Raw genomic sequence first — 14,511 nt, 5'->3', positions numbered from 1 at the left:
GTGTTGTACTGTTGACTCGGATCCTCACTAACATTCGGAGAACACTTGTCAAAGGTTCATGTGGAAATCTGCGAGGGCGAGACTTGAAGCGTGTGTGAGTGGTGACTGCCACGTAATCCGTGTAATCTGCCCGCTTCGCCTGAACGGTGTTGTGTTTGTGTCAGGCTGACTTGAGCTCGTTTGTTTCAAGTCGAGTGTTAGTGCAGAGGTCTGTGACGCTATTGTGAGACTTTACCATATTGTGTTGCAAGACTGCCGGCATAAATTTGAAGTTGTTTGTGTTTATAGCTACACATTTGAACTGTCTGTCGTTTTGCTTTTTTCGTGACGGTTGTTATTTTGCTTTTTTCATAACAGTTATTGTGTATGTGTTAGTTATCATTGTGTGTGTTTACTCCTTGTTTTATTATGCTCAGTGTTGGTCATTTAAATGTGTATCACCTCTATACTAAGGTCCATGATGTACTATGTGCCTTCCTTGAAAAAGCATCTCCGAATTATCATTTATTTGGTATTACTGAATCAAGATTAGATTCCAAGGTTTCCGATAATGATATCGCGATTGTTGATAATTGTGTTGAAAGGCGAGACCTTTTCACCAAGTTCAGAATTGGCCAGTCAGACCAGTGCCCTTGTCAAACAGGCAGCATGACAACGGAACACCTGCTGCAGACTTGCCCACTACACGATGGCCTCAGGAGCCAGATCTGGGCGGAGGCGACCACGGTGCAAGGGAAGCTCTATGGCAGTCTGGACGACCTACAGCGCACGGCAACATTTGCGCGGGGAACCGGCGTTTCCATCTGAGTGATCGACAAGAAGAAGAAGAAGAAGAAGAAGAAGAAGAAAGGCGAGACCCAGAAATTCAAGGGCAGACCGGAATCGCGGTATATATTCATGACTTAATTAAACACATTACGCGTAGACGCATAGACCTGGAACCCAGCGCAGTTAGAATGCATTTGGTTAGAACTCAAACCCAGTAAATCAATGGCCCCTCAATTCGTGTGTTTTCTTTACAGAAATCCTGCGGCAAACTTTGAGTGGTATGATCATTTTGTACAAATGTTAGACAATGTTTATAATAAGAGCAAACACAATGCTGACGTTCCGTGTTGCTTGGCGATTTTAACATGGACATGTTAAAGTCCCATCCCAGCTGGGAATCAACTACTCAGTTATTTGGGCTTAACACCGCCCTGATATGGCCCTTCGTGGTCGGCTGGGCGTTAAGCAAGCAAACCGTACAAACAAACAAAAATTTGGGCTTAAACAGCTTGTAAAGTCACCCACAAGGGTAACTTCAACGACATCTACATTGCTCGATCATATTTATACGAATAATCCGGACACAGTCTTAGGTGCCTGTGTATCCGACCTAAGTGTAAGTGATCATAGTCCTGTAAGCTGTTCCAAACTGATGAAGTTACCCAAGGCAGAATCAAAAGGTCACACATATATTTCATACAGGTCTTTTAAGCATTTTAATCAAAGTCTCTTCTTTAATTATTTGTATTGTACCCCTTTTGCTTCTGTGCTTAATTTTACCGATCCTAACGAGGGACTTGAAGCCTGGTATTCCCTCTTTTCTGATGTAGTAAATCGACATGCACCTGTGAGGCGGAAACGAATAAGACATCCTAAACTTCCTCCCTGGTTAATCCTTGATATCATCGAAGCAATGGCGTATCGGGGTCCTGATTTGGCCTATTATGGTCCGCTGGACCCGAAAAGCAATAGCTAACTAACAAATGGCGTATCGCGACCAGTTAAAGACAAACAAATTATTTAAAGATTATAAAAAAGCGCGTAACAGAGTAAAGAATCTTGTGAGAAACGCGAAGCGATCATATTTTAATAAACCTGTGGGTAACAGCAAAGACTTTTCAAAAGTCTGGCGCGCCCTAAACACGTTTTTAAAAGGCAACTCTTCAAAAAATAATAGTATTCCTCAGAATATAAAGGCCAACGATTTTAACGATTATTTTTTGTCCGTTGCTGAATCACTGGTAGATTCTCACTCAAAATCTACAGGTACAGAACCACATTCCTGTTGTACACGCTTGCAGATGTTCTGTGATGAAAAATTAAGAAATACGGATGTGTTTGTTATTCCGATAATGGCCATCCATGAAGTTGGCCAGTACATATATAGCACGGTTAGAAAATAAAAATCTTCCGGACTTGATGAAATAAATAATAAATTATTAAAATTGTCTACTCCTTATATAGTAGAGTCGCTGACTTATGTTTACAATTTATGTATTCAACAACATTTTTCAGTTTCCAAAAGAATTTTAAAAAGCGAAAGTTATACCTTTGCCAAAGAAAAAAGGTTCTCAAAACTTAAATGATTTTAGACCTATATCTTTGTTATCTGTATTATCTAAGCCTCTTGAAAGGCACGTTCAGAAACATCTGGTTACTTATTTGGAGGACCACAACCTTTTGCATCAACTTCAGTCTGGTTTTCGCTCTCAACATTCATGTAATACTGCCCTTGCCAGATTAACTGATTCATGGTACTCATCCATTAATAGGTTAGACATTTCTGGGGATGTTTTCTTGGACCTAAAAAAAAGTTTTTGACCTCGTGGATCATGAGATCCTTCTAAAGAAATTAAAATGTTATTTGAAAAATTCTAGCACTGTCGCTTTTTTTTTTAACTCTTATCTTAGAGAGAGGGTTCAATCTGTATACGTAGGCTACACGATACGTACTCTTCTCAGGGCACTGTGAAATGTGGAGTGCAACAGGGGTCTGTTTTGGGACATGTATTATTGTGCATGTATATAAATGATTTGCCTCTGTACCTACAGTCTGAATCTGTTGAGTGTCATATTTTAGCAGATGATACTACCTTACATGCAACAGGGAAAAGCCCTGCACAAATTCAAGACAAATTGCAACAGAGCCTAAAGGATGTTTCGGAGTGGTGTTCTGCAAATCCTATGCTTATTAATCCAGATAAAACAAAGTCTATGATAATCAGCACTCACCAAAAACATCAACTTTCAGAAATGACTCTGAGTCTGTCCCTCAATGAGCACTCCATTGAGCAAGTATCTGAGCACCGTTTACTGGGACTTACTGTTGATAATAATCTCAAATGGCAGACTCACATGAATGGAATCTGCAAAAAAATTGCTAAAAACCTGTTTCTTTTGTCAAAGTTACAAAGCATTATTAATCTAGATACAAAAAAACTATTTTACAATGCCCACTTAAAACCCCATATTGATTATGCTTCCCTAGTATGGGACGGGTGTAGTGAAGTTCACTTGAAGAAGCTGAAATCGCTCCAGCGTAGAGCTGCTAAACTAGTTCTGCCCAGTCCATCTCTTTCAGTACAAAGGAAAAGATGAAAAGTATTGGGATGTTAAGCTTAAAGAAGCAGCTTTTGTATAATAAATGTTCATTTACAGGGCCGGACCAAATGAGTTGTACGGGGGGGGGGGTTCCTCCTTTTGGGGGGGGGGGGCAAATCAGCGAAGTGGCGAAGCCACAAGCGCGCGCCTGCTTTGCAGGCGCGCGAACTAGGGGGGTCCGGGGGCATGCTCCCCCGGAAAATTTTTGAAAAACGGTTAAAATCTGTGCAATCTGGTGCATTCTGGGCCTTGTTTTGAGGGTTAAGAGCAGCATTGTTTTGGTGCTAAAACCAGTAAAAGTCAAAGCAAGGTACATGCTTTTTCCAGGGGTGGGGTTCCGGAACCCCTGGAACCCCCCCCCCCCCCCGGGTCCGGCCCTGATTTATGTATAAAGTCGTCTATAAGGACCCCCCAACATATCTTATACAACTCTTCAAATCATCTCCGTCATATTATTCAAACACTCGAAATAACCTTGCCTTGCAAAGGCCCCGCATCGATTTGTTTAAAACTAGTTTTTCTTATTCTGGTGCATTCCTTTGGAATTCACTAGCCTACCTGTAAATATTAGGTCATGTCTGTCATTATCTTTTTTTAAAAGACAGCTCCGAAAGCACCTCTCTAACGACTAAGTCGGTGTACAATTTGTGCGAGTGTGTGTGAGGGTGCGTAAAAGAGAAAATGTATAATATGCTTCCACAAGCTCACTAATGTTTGTTATACTTTTCCCTACAGGATTGTGTTTTATTTGATTTCTTTTTTTATTCTTCATACTTGTTCTTCGCTTCATGTGTGTAAGCCTATTATAGTAGGGACTAGCTGTAAGAAAGGACCATATGGACCTAATGCTATCATCCCTCGGTAATAAAGTTTTCGAGTTCGAGCTCGAGTTCTCTCTCTCTCTCTCTCTCTCTCTCTCTCTCTCTCTCTCTCTCTCTCTCTCTCTCTCTCTCTCTCACTCTCTCTCTCTCTCTCTCTCTCTCTCTCTCTCTCTCTCGTTCTCCCCTCTCTCTTTCTCTCTTTCTCTCTCTCTCTCTCAGTCAGTCTCCCTCCCTCCCTCACGGTCCCTCCCTCCCGGCCTCCACACACACACTCAGTCACTCTCTCGAGTCTCTCTCTCTCTCTCAGTCCGTCTCTCTCTTTCTCTCTCTCTCTCTCTCTCTCCGAGTCTCTCTCTCTCTCTCCGAGTCTCTCTCTCTCTCGTTCTCCCCTCTCTCTTTCTCTCTTTCTCTCTCTCAGTCTCCCTCCCTCCCTCAGTCCCTCCCTCCCGACCTCCACACACTCTCTCTCAGTCTCTCCGTCTCTTTCTCTCTCTTTCTCTCTCTTTCTCTCTCTCTCTCTCTCTCTCTCTCTCTCTCTCTCTCTCTCTCTCTCTCTCTCTCTCTCTCTCTCTCTCTCTCTCAGTGATCCACTATTCCGAATAGCTCCCAAAAGAACAGCCTAAATCACCACTGAAATTATGTCATCCGTCTAGAATGGCTTACCATAGCCTGTACTTGTTCGGCAGATCAGCGGCGGTTTGGGATGGGGGAAATACTGGAAAACGAACAAGCAGAGCTACAAGAAGAAATAATATGTACTACTGTGGGACAAAGTGTTGTTCAAAAATAACTCTTGTACCAACAAGTAATTAAAACACAACAGATTGTTTCCAAAATTGCCTCAAAAAGGTAGCCATATTATGACAAGAAGGAAGTGACGTCAAAAACGTCAGACAACTCAGTTTCGGAATGGAAGCGACTGGCGTAACCAACGACTAAAATGTCTTCATCCCACTTTGCTAGTATCTACCATTCTCACCTACAATGGAGATTGCAAAAGTGATGCACTATTTGCATCGATTAGCACCATTTGCTGTGTTATGGATGGTGGTTGATGTCAACTATTTTGTACGTGCTTTTTGGACAATTGTTAAAACCAAACTGACGAGAAGTAGAACGCCTCCCGGACCGTTTGTGTCGTCAACATTCTGGAGTAAGTGGTCAAATCTACGGAATCTAACGTTTTAAGCATACGTCTGCCGTCAATACAGAACCTGTTTCACTGATCGAAACATAGACTTACAACACTGTTCAAAATATCCACAGGGCAGATACCAGCACTCCCCCCCGAAAACTTCATCACCCCTGCAAAACAGACCCGCAGGAGGGTGAAGCCAACACAGTTTAGCGACTACAGTTCCAACAATGTGATCGAGAGGCAGGCCATCAACAACTCTAAAGGCCTAATCATACCACACTGCCGAATTGAACTGTTCAGACACTCATTTTTTGTAAAGACAGCTCAGGAGTGGAACCATCTAAGCGAGGAGGTGATAGGCTGCACATCAGCAAAAGCCTTTTCTACTGCCGTAGGAAACCTCCCTCCTCCCTCCTCCTCTTTTTAGGCCGCTGCGCCCACCAGTCCCGTCGCATATATATATATAGCCAACTTGGCTCCTGCGACGTACTATACCAGAACCAGAACCAGATCGGGATCTGTGCCTGAGTTTTGCGCCGTTGTTGTTGTTGTTGTTGTTGTTGTTGTTGTTGTTGTTGTTGTTGTTGTTGTTGTTGTTGTTGTTGTTGTTCGCCTTGGAAACATATCCAGGTTGTTGTTGTTGTTTTTGTTCTTGTTATACCTAGTTATGATTACTAAATAATAATAATAATAATAATAAGAACATTTATATAGCGCTAAATCAAAAACTTTCGTTAAAAAGGCTTGCTCTAAGCGCTTGACATCTAAACTAAAACGTCATTCACACTCTTTACAATGATGTACAAGAACTTCATGTCACACTCTTTCATTCAGTATAGCACCATTCACACAGTTGTTATTCTGTACAAGACAATAAGTTAGTCTAACATTTAGAATGTTCATAAGATGAAAACAAGAGAAAACCAGACTGATTAAAACAACTGCTTAGTGCTAACAAAGCATGAATCTTAATGATAACGTAATACATGTTTAACTGTTAAGACCATAAAAAAACCAAACAAACCTATATGCTAAAATAACTTCGAACTTTTAAGAACTTCTTATAAGATACACAGCACAGCTAGATAAACACCAGAATGATAAAACAAAAGGCAACTCGTTAAAAACTATTAAATGCATCAATGTCTAAAACACGAAAGACTCAAATATAAGATACACAATTCTCTAAAATTGTTTATTAAAACTGAAACCGACCTGCTCAAAGTAAACCATACCCACCCCCTCCCTACCCACCCCCAACCCTCCTCCTACACTAAATACAAATTATTTCTACTCTTAACTTCCCAACTACACTACAGTATTAGCTCTTTTTTTAAACAAAATAAATAGTAGTAGTAGTATGTAGGGGCGGCTATATTTGTTAGCCGAAGGCCGCGAGGCCTTATTGGTGCCACTTCTTTGTCAGATACTTTGCATGCCTAAATCCCTATTCTTTCAATGCTTTCAATCAAAGTCGTAAAAAAGGTTAAGAAATTTTGGAGAATTGTCCAAGAACTTTTTGAAGGCGTCTACTGTGGGTGCGAATTTTATGTTAGTGGGTAGTGCATTCCAATTGTTAGCAACTCTATGAGAAAAAGTAAACTTGCGCTTGTTAGTCTTACAGTGTTAAAGAAGGATTTTTCCCTGGCTGTTTCTGGTGTTGTCTGTCTGCTTGAATGTGAATATTTTGTGCATGTCAATATCATCCACCCCATTTATAATTCTATATGTTTGTATTAGGTCACCCCTTGTCCTCCTTCCCTTCAGAGAGTGGAGGTCTAAGTATTTGAGTCTGTCCGCGTAAGACTTATCACGGCACTCCTTTAGAATTTTAGTTGCTCGACGCTGCACCCTCTCAATTGTCTGAGACTGTCTCTTGAGGAATGGGCTCCACACCACATTTGCATATTCCACCAGTGGTCTCACAAAGGCTTTGTATAGCTTTAAGAAGGTGTCCTTGTCAAGAAATGAGAACGTTCGTTTGATAATGCCAATCCTCTAATTAGCTTTTGACACAACTCCTCGAATATGCGGGTCGAATGACAAATTGCTGTCGAAAACAACACCGATGTCCTTTTCCTCATCACATTCATTTATTTTTTCAATAGCATCATTGACAGTCATCACGTAGTCATATTTGGGGTTCTTTTTACCAGAATGCAGAACATTGCACTTTGAAACATTAAAAAATAATTTCCATTTATTTGTCCAATCCTGAAGTAAGTGTATGTCTTTTTGCATGACTGAACTGTTTGTTGCTTTATTGTACAGCTTTGTATCATCCGCAAATATCTTCACTATACCACTAACCACATCTGGCAAATCATTTATAAACACTGTAAATAGAACCGGCCCCAAAACGCTGCCCTGTGGAATTCCGCTGAGAACTGTTGCTTGGCTCGACGTTGCCTGTCCAACTCGTACCCTCTAGGACCGGCCACTCAAGAATGACCGAATCCAGGAAAGGACGCTGGAACAAAACCCATACAAAGCAAGCTTTAGGAGTAATCTCTCATGCGGCACAGTATCGAAAGCCTTCTTAAAATCACAGTAAATGATATCTATGGCTTCACCTTCATCAACAAGTTTTGTGAGGTCTTCCATGACCTCTATGAGTTGAGTGACACAAGAACGTCTTTTTCTAAAACCATGCTGACAGTCAGCATATAAATTATGCAGCAGTTTCAACTCAAGATCAAAAAGAAGAATTATTTGACGAGTGTTGTGATCTGTTCAAGAGCCAGCCCCATATGGTACATCAAACTAACAATAACCAACCATGCAACCAACTGACAAACACGTCATTGTTAAAAAATTTTTTTTTAAAAAAAGACACTTGCTTCCACAGCCAAATTATTTTACTGGAATATTAGTGATCTGAACTGGAGAATACCAGTGATCTGAACTGCCTCATATTGTATAGCTTCTATTTGTGTTTGGTGAAGCTTACTTTATTCACTTGCTCGGCAGACTCCAAAGTGTGCATGAATTGTGTGAAATTTTGCTAAACACTGTATAGTGTATGCATCCGGACTAGGGAGCTGTGCTAGAAACTTTCTAATTTACGCAAGAGACTGTGCTGCTTATCAATTAATACTTAATTTAAAATGCCCTGGATTTATACTGCTAATGGTGTCTAATTCAACCACTATATATATATACTTCTCACAACAGCCGCATCCACAGTTTGCGCAACTGCAGACTGTAACACTTACCATGGCATAATTGGGGTTGCTCAATCATTCTTCTGTGGCACCCCATGTTTCTTTATGACTGGTTTAAATTGGATAAGGAGAGTGAATTTTCATGTTGTCTGTAACACAAGGTGTAGGTTCAAGTTGTTCACTCTCACACACACACAGATCTATACAATAACAACTGTAGTGTAAAAGAAGCAAACTTGTACATGCTGAAAGTGAAACTGAAACACTGTCGCTTGACCGACGCCAAATCAATGCTAGTTATGTACAGAAAAAGTGCACTGAAATACTGTGGGAATGCCCAGTGGTTGAATTTCATCCCATCAGACATGTATAGCTTTGGACCGTAAATGACTGCGCATGCGCTGCTGATAATTTGATTGGTCAATATTTTTTTGGCAAAGCACATGGTCTCAGCACGTACATGGAAGACATAAACATTGGAAGTGATCAATACATATCACTTCCCCCAACAACAACAAATATTACATATGTTTATTTTTTTGATAACTTTTTTCCCCATGGTTTATTCATCATCTGACTTAACTTTTTAGCAAAATTGAATGGTGGGATTATTGAAAAAAAGCACAAATGTAGAAGAGGACCTTTAATACTTGCACTGTAGAAGTAGCTAATTATGTGTATTTTGTGGGTGTATTTTCAGGTGTGTGCCTTCCTATGGATCTAGATTGCAACCGCCACATGAATAACAGCCGATACCTGAGGGAGTGTGACTTTGCACGGTTCCAGTTCTTCTTAGAATCCCATCTCTTTGATGTTGTGAAGAAGCTAGGAGGCAGTATCGTGAATCGTGGAAACAACATTCGATATAGGAGATCTATTCTGCCTTTGGATGTATATAAAATACAGACAAAGGTAGGTAAATTGTCTTGTCTTTTGTGTGTACATGTAATATGTTTTGTGAAGGTTTTGAACAGGCACAGTCACCAGAACAATATGCTTCTAAGATTTGCTTCTGACCTCCAGGGCTCAAGAAACATGAAAACATCCAGCATGCGCCCCCTGCAATTGGAGTATGACTGCCTAAATGGCAAGGAGGGGAAACTGCTATACAGATGCCTATGAGTGTACATGGGAGTTGCAGTGTCTGAACGAACGTAGAAGAAGAAGAAAAAACCAAATAGACTGCTAATGTTCCAAAATCAAGAATCATTTACAAGAAAGGCTAAGTTTATGGATTTTTGTTTCACATTTAAAAACAATTTTAAGATACCACTTCATGCATGAAGTTGCAGATATATATAGGAGCCACATTTTTTTTTTATTCATTTCCCCCCCAAATCTGTAAAGTTAGGCTGGGGACACCAGATACTCAAGACTCACTCAAGACTCAAAGATTTTAATAAAAACAAGGAAAATTGCCTCGCAGAGTCAGGCGGTTCAAAACATAAATATCATCTCAATCACTAACACTAACAGTTTCAAATTTTATTAAAAAGATCGACAACATTCTTTGCAAATTATCACTCATGGATACAGACACCCACATTAACACATGCACACGCACAAAGGCTCGCCCACACACACACTTAACACACACACACTAACTAACTAACTAACTATCTTCCTTTTTATTCCCCCCTCTGCTTCTTTACCTCTGTAAACTTGTAGGGGTAGTTATTTTTCGATAATGACCCAGCAACCAAACAAATAACGACCCAGCAACAGCCTGAATCCTCGATAGTGCAATGGGTTGAGAAATTGTTCTGTTTCGGTACTACTTTTTGCGACTGAAAAGTTCCGAACGCTCTAATGTACGAAGTATACATCTCTGGAGCAAACAATACAAACATACCGCATTTAAATTAACAACTACAGGCCTGAACACATGAATCTCCATATAAAATCCATGAGTTCGGTTGTTTTCTGAATCTAGATCTGCCATGCTCAAACCGTTCATCACAAGCAATTTCCCAAGGCAAGTAACTCATACTTTGTCTAGCGACAAGAGTAGTTCCCCTTCTTTTCACTCAGTTTCTTCGACAACAGACTGCAATCCGACGGTCAGTTTTCAACAATATTTCATTTAATAAACAGATCACACGCAACCAAATGCACACATCTCATTAATTTAAACAACATAAAGGGGTTTCATACACTATTTTCCCCAGAAAACTGAAATTCATACAGTTTTTAACGTTGGAACACGGGTGCAAAAGTTCGTCTGCTAGTCCCATTTGACGAAAAAACATTATCCTAAGCGATACCAAAACATATACAGAACACACAATATCTGCCTTTGCCGCCACAGCAGAATAACAGCATATCTGTGTACTTGATTTTAGTCCAAAATAGGAAAACTGACAAGAAGTGTTAACAGAATGGAATGATTTGCACGGAACTATACAACCGCGCATTAATCGATCGCCTGCGCAGGTTGACTGGTTGAGAGAATAGGATTCGATCAAACTTTCGCACAAAAACTCCTCTTTTCTTTGAATAACTGAAGAAAGGAGGAATAAAGAGGTTACACACCTCGTCTCAGTGATTATAAAAAATAATGGTCTCAGTTCGCGGTCATGAAAAAGCTCGCTAAAGCTCGCATTTTTCATGATCCGCTAACTTCGACCATTATTTTTAATAATCACTGAGACTCGGCATGTAACCTCTACGTATGCTCTCTCTCGTCTCCCTTTTCTGTAATTAAACTTAAAATGAATTAAAAGTGTTCAGCGTAGACTGTGTTGTACTCCTAAAATTAGAATATCTTATGTACATTTAAATAGAAGACATGATTGCACTTATCCCCCTATACCTCTTTAATTTTAGTGTCCTCTTTTGATCAGAGTAAATATCGAACTTATTTTGTTTACTAGTTGTAAACGCAAAGTCAGTTTGACTTTATTTTCTTTAAAAATGCTATGCTGATTGTTTGTTCCAGCTACTCTTTTGGGACCAGAAGAACTTCTATATTGAGCAGCAGATGATTCGACGTTCAGATGACTTTGTGTGTGCCGTCAGCTATGTGTCCTTGGCAGTTATATCAAAGGATAAATCGATCTCGCCTCAGCAAGTGATAGATAGTATGTATGGAAAAATAGAGGATCCTGAAGCCCCTCCGGAAATCGCTGCTTGGATCAAGTCCACAGAACATTCCAGTCAGGCGTTTTTCAGAAACACACAGATATAAGCCGTTTCTTCAAAAGGGAAATGGCGATGCAATAGATGCGGGACACTAATGTGCATTAGAAAATTATCTCATGGTTAGTGTATATTTTTGTTACTTTTTGGAAGCAAGTTGATGTGTGAACAAATGTTTTTTAGTAGATATTTTTGAATGTTTGACTTCATTTGTTTGTTTGCTTGCTTTTCTAAGGCAAATCCACCATACAGAGTTGTCTTATTCTTACACATGCCCTATTTTGATTGACATACAATGATACATGTACATATATCTTGAAAAAGTTGGACCTGTGTATTACGGTCTTACATTTTTTTAATCAAAACAGGACATTGTTATTGGTTCCATTTGATTTAGACTCGTATTGATCTACTCATTCATACCCCTCTCTCTCTCTCTCTCTGTCTCTCTCAGGGATAAAAATTCTCCGTTTTTTCCGACTTTTCCGATTATTTTCAATGGGATTTATTTGTGCGATTCCGTTTTTTGGCTCACGATGGGATTCTTCCGTAAATTTACGGAATTCCGTAAATTTTTAGGCTCCAGGGATCATTCTTGAGATTCGTGCAAATCCGCTGAGAAAATGTTGGGGTATATGTAGGTATAGACCCAAGTTTTTCGGACGGTCCGCTGATCGCGACGCTCCATTCCATACTATTCTTGAACGGTTGGTTCCTAAAACGGTCAGACTGTTGCTGGTCGATCCGTATGGGAACGCGCTCTTTGTCTCCTACAGTCACCGTTTCAACGTAGCTATCGGGGATTCAGTATAAGCATACCGTATGAGAATGATTCGGCGCCATTTTTACATCGCTTCGAGCCACCTGCCAAAATGATGAGGAAGCTAAAGCGAGACGAAACCGTTCTAGCCCGGGAAATTGACCAGCAGAAGTACAAGAAAAATCTCTGGAGATTCGACTGGCTCGATGAAGTTGTATCATTGAGCTGGAAAGACGAGAAAAGCCAGAAGACACAAGACGTGAAACTGAAAGTTGGTGATGCTTTTGCTAAAATCAACTTGCCGGGAAAAGCTCAGTGCACTTTGTGCAACAATGTTATCAACTACGGCTCCAATGGAAAGACTGCCCTCAAAAGACACTTGAAAAGCAACAAGCACCTGACTATCCTGAAAACCCAGTCGGTTAACCAGTCACTGGGGTCGTTTGGCACCGACAAGGTAAGAACATTGAAACCACACCGTCACACCCCGCCTCTCTCTCTCTCTCTCTCTCTCTCTCTCTCTCTCTTTCTCCTCCTTATTTTGAGTCTTAGTGTAAAATTAATTTGAGAAACATGGGAAGGAAGAGAAAGGGGGGAAGGGGGCTATGATTAAGCTGAAATATGCATTTCAGGGCCATTTTTGTGTGTCTAAAACACTAAAAACCTTCAGCTTCTGGGGGCAAAGCCCCCAGACCCCAACCAGGGGCGTTGCCCCTGGACCCTACTGGGGGCCTTCTTCGGCCCCCAGACCCTCACCTTCTTTTTCCTTAATTATCACTTTTTGGGAATGCCGATTTCAGTTTTTTTTTAACAAGGCAATTTTCATCCCTGTCTCTGTCTCTCTGTCTCTCTCTCTCTCATGTACGCATGCACACACACACACACACACACACACACACAACAAACACTCACACTTACACACACAGAGCAAAATTCTCTCTCTCTCTCTCTCTCTCTCTCTTAGATGTAAAAAGGAAAATCACTGCTTTTCTAATACTCTTGTTAGATAAAGAATTCTCTCTCTCTCTCTCTCTCTCTCTCTCTCTCTCTCTCTCTCTCTCTCTCTCTCTCTCTCTCTCTCTCTCTCATGCCGACACACTAACCAGAGCAAATTCCTATCTCAGATCTCTACAACTTTTGGAATTCTGGTGATATGATACCTTAACAGTGCTGGATTGATTGTGTAACCTCTGCGAACGCCAAGAAGAAGAAGAGATACCTTAATAAATCCAATTAAACTTATCATCTCTGTGTGTGTCAGTGTGGGTGTGGGGGAAGAATTAAGCATTTATGAAAGAGTTTTTGTGTCTGTGTTTGGGATAATCTGTTGTCAAACTAATCACCAATCATTTTGCCTGAGAGTCAGTCACATTACTCATCATGTTTCACCTGTTGTCAAGAGATGCAAGCATAAGTTGCCCCACTGAAATTGATCAACAAATTACCAATATGTAGTGAGAATGATTGAATACTGGCTGTGCCTACTAAATACAAAAAAAGGAGAAGTCGAGAAAAGGGGAAAGACGGAGTTGGTGGGAAAGAAAAAGAGAAAGCCATATGTTGAAAGACTACGGGTACTCAATCTCCCCACCCTTAAATCGAGAAGACTCAGAGACGACCTAATCATGACAGACCTATCAAATCTTTCAGGGTATTGATAATGTCAAACTCGTCGAGTCTTTTTTCAAGAAGTCTACCACTGATGTAACGAGGAAAAATACGGACAAAATCTTTATTGAATTTAGTAAAACTAATATCCGGAAACATTCCTTTTCTAACAGAGTTGCACAGGGCCATCATGGAACACACTGTCTGATGTTGTTAAAAATGCACAAACTATTAAAACTTTCAAACATCTGCTGGACATACAAAAACTTATGACTGAGTCACTTTATTTGTACGACAATTGATATTGAGTAAATACGACTTTGAGCATGTTAATATGATTGACCTGTAAGTTGTAACAAATTTGATAATGAGATGGGACGCGAAAAAAGCCGTGAGGCTTATGGATACCAATCCAGTCCCTAACCACTACTACTACTACTACATACCAATTTGATTAAAGCAACATTTCATGTATGTGCGAAAGTTGATCAAAAAACGTTTGGTGGGTGTTAG

This window comes from Littorina saxatilis, linkage group LG6 (genome assembly GCF_037325665.1).
Source record: "Littorina saxatilis isolate snail1 linkage group LG6, US_GU_Lsax_2.0, whole genome shotgun sequence".
NCBI lineage: Eukaryota > Metazoa > Mollusca > Gastropoda > Littorinimorpha > Littorinidae > Littorina > Littorina saxatilis.
This window is presented reverse-complemented; position numbering follows the sequence as displayed.